General features: G+C 37.8%; 1 pseudogene; it reads right to left on the bottom strand.

Annotated features, from left to right (window-relative positions):
- Positions 1 to 2,565: 2,565 nt before the first annotated feature.
- LOC100945908 overlaps positions 2,566 to 8,259 on the bottom strand; it is a 6,982-nt pseudogene continuing 1,288 nt past the window's right edge.

The raw sequence follows: 8,259 nt of genomic DNA, 5'->3' as shown, positions 1-8,259 counted from the left end.
TTTATGACCCTCCCCAGAATCATCACTCTTACTCCGATAGCAGAACAGATCCTACTTGTTAACTAAATATGAAATATCAGGTTCATTTGTACCCCATTTGTATTTTTCAAGTATTTTATCTTCATTATAGATTATCTTCAATATTTTCTCAAGCATTTTTAGTGCCTATATTTCATTTTCATTCCTGTTATGTTCATTTTGGCCCATTTCCATAGTGCTGGGTTTGCCTGTTAGTGTGCTAAATTCATCTTCCACACCACTGTAGAAGAATTTATTGAAAGATTGGACCTCCCATTCCATCTCATCTGTGTAACAGGATTCCACATAAGATACGTGTCATTATTTAAAATAATCTTCCACATTGAGAATAACATGAACTTACATCTTTCCTTTGGGTACTAAATTTTGGACTGGTTTTTACTGTTACTTATTGACTTTGTGTGTGTATGTATGTATGTAATGGTATGATGTGTTACAATATTACACATTTTTCTAAACTTATAAGAGTTGAAAAAGACATCTGACAGTTTGAGTGACACTCTTCAAGACATAGTGAATATATTCTAGGAAGAAACTTCAAAGTATGTAATGATGCAGACAGACAAATGTATTTTTCATTTCCTTAATTAATAGTTATCTCTCTATTGAGATTCTCTTCAGCCCAGTGGGACATAACTGAACCTAGTCATTTGTGTAGAACTGTTAAGTTAGTATTTTATTGTTACTGTTCAAGTCCAGATTTTCTACATTAGGAAAGGTTTACTTTCATGCTCCTTTCTCTGAAGTGATAATTAAAGGTGAGTGGAATACTTTTATGTAATCGAGGATTTTGGGGGGAGCTATATAATCTGATTCTAGATTGTCATGTGTCCATCTCATGTGCATCCTCTGTCACCTCCCATTCATTGGACAGTGACAGCCAAACTTTAGATTGAACAGTGACCAACAATTGGGGAGACAAAGCTATTGCACAGAGATGAGCATAGCCACACACACATAAATAAATTACTGTACCACAGCTATTTCTACTCCAATATGGCTCAGGGAACAATGTGATCAGCATATAATATACACTCAGTAAATCTGTGAATTGAAAAGATATATTGGTTCTGCTATTTTCAAAATAGAGATATTACATGTGAATTCCTACAAGTTTATTTTTGCATTGACTTACTATGGTTTAAAAATAAAGCAAGCAAGCAATGTATGCCAGAGAAATATTCAACACCGTGGGGAATACTAAGACAAATTTACACATAAAATCTTCCCTCAATGAGTTTATATGATAATAAAAAGAGACATGTCCATTCACAAGTAACTTTAACACAAAACATATTGTGTATTATAATAGTAAGACCTATTAATAGCTACAATTTTTGTGCTTTAATATACGCCACTTCCTACTTTAGATACTTCAAATTATTTATTGCACGTAACAACCAGTATTGTTGTTACTATTTCAATAAAGAAATCTCAGGGATCTGATGGCATTTGCCCATAGAAGATGCATTTTATAAGAACTCAGAGAAAGACAAGATTAATGTCAATGGGATGGGATTGAGATCTGCCTCATTAAGAAAGAGGCATTTGAATTAGGTCTTCATGAAAATAAGTGGAAATTGTAAAGATCTATTTGAAGAATAGTCTATTAGTGACCTTAATATAAAAGGTTTGTGAGTGAGGGGTAATATAATTAGAAATGTACTTGAAGGTAGCTCTGGAGGGGTATGAATATTGGAGAGTAAAGGTACCTCTTATCAAAGAAAAAAAAAAGTAAAATTAGATATTAAATGTGTCTTGAATGAATAATTGGCATATGAACTCTGATTTATCTATTTTAGTAATTCCCTAAATCCCTATAACTTAAGTCTGCCTATCTGGAGTCTAGTTATACACTAGTGCTCCAGATAAAAGCCAATGGCATGTATGTACTCTTTAAAAACCTGGATGTGTAATGTCTTTTGATATCACATTTATTTGAAACAAAAAACTTCAAAATGGTATTATTTAAGAGTTACATTGTATCAATTTTCCAGTGAGTTTTTTTTTTTTTTGGTGTAGAACATTTATTTATTTTTTCCATGAAACAGTCAAAGTTTAGGTCAATGGGAAATAATTTTAATCAATGAATTGTACATTTTCTTCCCACATATTCTTCTCTTGTCTTAGGAAATGACATTGTGATTCATCTCACTACAGATAAAATGTTACAAAATACTTACAGGAAAATATTAAACATAACTCAAACACAAAAGGAAAGGTGAAATAAACTGCATTTTCAGAAATCTCTACTCCATTGTCCACAGTACACAAGAAGAGAGTGAAAACAAATAAGAAACTAAAGTCACAGATTTCCAAAGAACTGGAGAAGGGGAAGAAACAGGATGGAAATAGTGGTGCAAAAGGGAATGGATGTTAGCAGCACTGCTTCAATAACCAATCTATTCTGAAATAAATTCTCTTACATGCAGTAAATTCTGAACAAGGCTAAACATTAGGATATTCTTTGACGTGAAATTAAAAATTAGTAGCTCTTTCAGCTAAGTTTAATAAAAGCCTCTTTCTTTATTGGCCACTGTTGTGAACAGGAGCCTGCTCTGGCATCAAAAGCTGTCGCAATAGCCCTGACATCTCTTTAATGAAAGCTTAATACAAATCATTCTTAGTTTGTACTGAGACAGAAACAGAAAGACCAGATTTGGGAACTTCTTTGGAAAGAGTCACAAAAGAATCGTCCTCTGACTTTCCGTGGGGAGCAGAAGTAGCCACTCTACTCTCTCCACGTACTCTCAGAGCAGTGTGCACAAATCGAGTAATCTCTGCCTTGGAATTACTGATCTGTGGCTTGGCACTGATGGTTTCAGTGGCTTTCTTCTCAGTGGTGGCTGCACTTGTGTCATCTGCCTTGGGTCGCCAAATCAAATGGGGTGGGGCATTTAAAACCCCAGGGTTCGGCAAGGGAGCTGGTAGGTAAAGTCCGGGGTGGGGGCAGGTCCAAATGGAGGCATAAAGTGGGTGCATCATGCTAGGTGGTGGAGGGATACCTGAAGGTTCAGGGACGGTAGCCTTGGCAGAGGTAGCCTTGGCAGAGGTAGCCTTGGCGGAGGTAGCCTTGGCGGAGGTAGCCTTGGCGGAAGTGCCGAAGGAAGAGGCCCAGGAGGGAAACTTGGAGGTGGACCTGGGGGAAGGTCAGGGGGGCAGCCTCGTATTGGTCCTGGAGATAAAAGCCAGGGTAAAAGCCCTCAGAGTCCTGGCACTCCAGGTGATCTCACGAATGGAGAAGCTCCTGAAGGTGATCCAGAGGCCTTAAAGATGGAGCACGTGGTAGTTCAAGAGGAGGTGGTTCTGGCATGGGAGATGCTTGTATCTGAGAAGGAGGAACAGACTGCAGGGGAGCCTGCTGCTGTGAAGAAGCAGTAGATGCGCCATCAGAATGAGCTTCCTCTTTATACTGTTTTTGTGATTGTTTTTCTGCTTCAGAGTCATCAGAATCATCCTCACCCTCCTCCTCTGTACGTTCCTCTACCTGCAATCCCTCCTCAGGGTTTTCCTGACCTGCCATGCAAAGCGTCATGGCTTGAAGAGGAGTTAGCCCCTTCATGTTTTTTTCCCTTTATTTTCCAGGCATATGTGCAAATCATACACTTAGATCTGACTTTTTTTTTTCATTGTTGTCTCTTCCATTATCATCACGGTACACAAATTCATCCCCCTCACTTTCTTTCTCCATTTTATCTATCAGTGTCACTGTCATTAGTACTGTCATCATGCTTATCTTGATCCATGTCCTTGGGATAGCCATCATCTTCACTGGTGCTGTATGAAACATCATCATCATGACCCTGCTGAGTAAGGTCAGGATGACATAACATGTCTTCATCTCACCTACAAGAAAGAAGATCCAGGGCAAGGCCTATTTTACAGCCATACATCTTCAAGACTTGAGAAGGAGGTGGACCTGGTGAGGGCTAGGAAGTTCTCTTCCTGGGAAGAGAAGAAACTGCCCGAGTGGGAGGTCCATGGGCTGAAGTTTTCTTAAGAATGGAGGGTGGCTGGGCACCAGGTAGTGGAAAGACTTGGATCAAAATGTTGGAAGATGCATGTGGCATATCGGGCAAAGGAATACTCTCCACTTCCTCATGCTTAGCATTCTTCACAGCATAAAAATACTGGCTAAGTTGAGCCCTCTTCTGTTCATATTCTACTTCTGTTTTCTCAGTTTTTTGTAAATATCTGGATTCTCTTTTTCATAGAGGTGCAGTATACGTTCAAAAGTTTCACATAGCTTTTTACACTTGTCCAATTTTAGTTTTTTCTCATTTCACTGTGGCTGTTGTACTGGGTTAAATTCCATTTCATTCAATTTTTCCATGTCCAGGATAATCTGCTTGAGATCCTTCATCTTCAAAACCGCAGCTTGTACCATCATGCACTGTTTTTGGCTCTTCTTTAATTCTCTCTTCTGGGCTTCCTTTTGAGCTTGGTCTGTAGGGCTCTGCTGGGCTTCCAGGGCTGTCAGAAGTGCGGAAAGGATGACTCCCAATCTTTTTTACTTGGCAGGACCTTTAAGTCAGCCTCTTGGTCCTTTTAATGAGTATTTAAAAATTATTTTTTAATCTTTGAAAAAAAAGAAATGATAGCTATCTGACAAAGTGATTTATTCACTTAATCAAAGGGACCTCTGTTGAACTAACAACTTATTTACAGTTTTTAATGGAGCATACAAAGACATTAACTTTGTCATCCCAACAGTATGTTACCATTCTGATAACAGAGAAGAAACTGGAGTGAAATTTCAAAACGATTAAATTTTACAGGTCTATGTGAAAGATTTTGATCTGCATTAAAACCCAAATTTAAAAAGGACCCCTTTTAAGCAAAATTTCCTTTTAATGTAGCCAATAGATTTAGTAATTAATTATAAATGTATGTTTTTGTGATTGATAATATTATGGCGCTAATGAAAACAAGGTTACATTTTTGAGAATTATGTAGGTCAGTTAGCTTCTCACAAACATAACATATTTCCTCATTGTTATTGATGAGGATTATGCTCAAAAAAAACATGGATTTCACTGGATATCAGTAGGAATTATGTTAGAGAGTTTTGCTGTTCAAATTACTTTGAGGAAATGATAGCTTCAAATTTACTTCAAATTACTTCAATATACTAACTTCAGTTTTTTTGTTTGTGTTATAAACTTTCTATTACTTTTAATATGCTTATATGCAATGCAAAGTTCTAGGAATATAGGATGTAGAATTTTTTTAATTATATCATCATAGAATCCTCTATTATTTAAACATTCACCAGACTATTATGCTATGAAATACACTTTGAATATTCTGCTGTGTGCTATACAACAAGACTTCTTGTAGTGTCTGCTATTTTTATGATCAGATTTAAATAACTGTGATACATGAGGAAAAATCCATGATTTCTTCTTATATGTATAAGTTCAAGAGGAGGGGAGCCTGCTGAGTATATCTTGTTCACTACTTCATTCAAATGGTATTAAACAATTTCATATTGGACACATTTCATAACACAGTGGTTATTTGATGCATGGGGATTGTTTAGTAAGTTTACCCCAAATCAAAGATTGAAATGTAAATCACCCATTTGGGAGGATCAGTGAATACCCACATAGGCATAGAGATGTGAGACTGGGAAGGGAAGGCAGCTGATAATGTGTGTGGTCTTAAGCCAGTTACCACAATGGACAACTGGAGATCAACTCTGCAGAGAAACTTGGGAAAAATTAAAAACATACATGCTTCCATATTATCTCAGCTATGGGATGCTAGGACTGTGGGTTTTATACCTACACACACACACACACACACACACACACACACACCAGTTAAACATTTATTAAGGGCTATCTGGAAGGTTGGGGACTACAGTTGGGGGGGTATTTTCTAGGCATTTCTGGGCATATTGTCTCTGTTTCAATGCAGTATCTGTTAATAAGAACATGTTCATCAATTATAGCAATAACATGCCCAATTTCCAGCATGTGTAAAGTAATAAATAGATTGCAAAGAATCATCTGATGATGGAGGGTTGAAAACAAGCTGGTGAACTGGGTATTCTTTTCTAACTTTCTACTCAGATGAATATTCAAGAAATTGTGAAAAAGCCTTGCAGGGAAAATAAAATAATTAAAGCAGTGAAAAATCAGGAAAGGTATCACCAGTTGTCCAGACATATTGAGAAATTGCTAAGAAGTGGAAAGCATATAGAATGGCATTGATGAAGGAAATCAGACCTCAAAATATGCAAAGAGGCTACTTATATGTGAGAAAGGTTCTGGGGAAACTCCAAACTCAGAGTCAGTTCTTGAAATAATTGAAGAAGGCCTTAAAATGTTCATCAGGGTTATTAATTAAGGACCTCTGTTTGGAGCAACTATGTTTGTTTTCCCACCCAGCCTCTTTTTTATGTCCAGAGCGCCTTTTTATTACCGGCTGAGACAGTTTCTCACTGTTGCTGCAGGCTAGAATGCTGTGGCATCATAGCTCACAGCAACCTCAAATTCCTGGGCTCAAATGATGCTCTTGCCTCAGACTCCCAAGCAGCTGGGACTACAGGCTTCTGACACAACGCCTGGCTAATTTTTCTGGTTTTAGTAGAAATGGGGTATCACTCTTGCTCAGACTGCGGTGGTACTCCTGAGCTCAAGAAATCTACCCATCTAGACCTGCCAGACTGCTAGGAATACATGTGTGGGCCACCATGCCTGGCCAATGTACAGAGCACATTGAGGAATGTCATGTGCTAAAGCAGTGAGTCTGAGTACTGAGGCTGGAAATGAAGGGAAGAGCTCAGTTGGTCTTTACACATACAGGTGAGGCAGGAAATCTTTCACAGAGAGAGGACAACACTTTATTCAGCCAGGTAAGACCATGGTAAAAGATGAGGCAGAAAAAAAAACGTGCTCAAACTAAGGCTGAGTGTGGAAATGTGAATTCTCAAATATCTGTGATAAACACCACAGAAAGAAAAATACTAATATTAAGCAACAATAATTTTAAAACGGAAGAGAGATACTTAATATTGCATGGCTAAAGAGTAGAATGTTCTCTGCTAAATAGAAATAACCATATAACATTAAATCAAAAAATCAAAGAGTCTTTTTTTGAGACAGAGTCTCATTATGTAGAGTGCTATTGCATCACATTTCACAGCTACCTCAAACTTTTGGGCTTACACAATTCACTTGCCTCAGCCTCTCAAGTAGCTGAGACTACAAGCACCTGCCACCATGCCCAGTTATTTCTAGAGACGGGGTCTTGCTCTGGTTCAGGCTGGTCTCTAACCTGTGAGCTCAAGCAATCCACCTGCCTCGGCTTCCCAGAGTACAAGGATTATAGGCGTGAGCAGGTGAGCCACTATGCCTGGCCACCAGTGCCTTTTTTTAAATGTCTTTTTTTCTCCTTTCGGTAAATAACTAGTAGAGGGATTGGAGGATCAAATGGTAGGTCTACTTTTAATTCATTGAGTAATCTCCATACCAAATTTGGATTTTATTTAAGGAATCCTTCTTTGGCCTGTGGACAAAAAAAGTTTTATAATAATTTTATAATATATATTACATATGGAGCTCAATATGTGTGTGTGTGTGTTTGTATCTATAATATTTTATCCTTTAAATATTAGCTTGTCACATATAGGTCTTTTATTTTATTACTACTTTTTAATTTTGAGAGACAGTTTCATTATGTTGCCCCTAGTAGAGTGCTGTAGTGTCACAGCTCACAGCAACTTCCAACTCTTGGGCTTAAGCAATTCTCTTGCGTCAGCATACCAAGGAGTCAGGACTACCAGCGCCTGCCACAATGCCCGGCTATTTCTCTTTTTTTTTTCTTTTTTATTAAATGATAGCTGTGTACATTAATGCAATCATGGGGTACAGTGTGGTGTTTTCATATACAATTTAAAATATTTTCACCAAATTCGTTAACATAGCCGTTATGTCATTTTCTTAGTTATTGGGTTAAGACATTTATATTCTACTTTTAGAAAGATTCACTTGTATCCTTGTAAGATAAACCATAGAGGTGATCCCCCCAATCACCCTCCCTCCACCCCTCCACCCCCCTCCCCACCACACCCCTTATTCCTAGGCTATAATTAGGTTATAGCCTTCCTATTGAAAGCTACAAATTCATTTCATAATAGGGCTGTGTACATTGGATACCTTTTCTTCCATTCTTGAGATACTTTGCTAAGAAGAACATTTTCCAGCTCCATCC

Source organism: Otolemur garnettii, unplaced genomic scaffold (assembly GCF_000181295.1).
Source record: "Otolemur garnettii isolate 467f Iridium unplaced genomic scaffold, OtoGar3 scaffold00072, whole genome shotgun sequence".
NCBI classification, from domain to species: Eukaryota; Metazoa; Chordata; class Mammalia; order Primates; family Galagidae; genus Otolemur; species Otolemur garnettii.
Note: the sequence above shows the minus strand (reverse complement) of the source record. Positions and strands in the feature narration are given on the sequence as shown.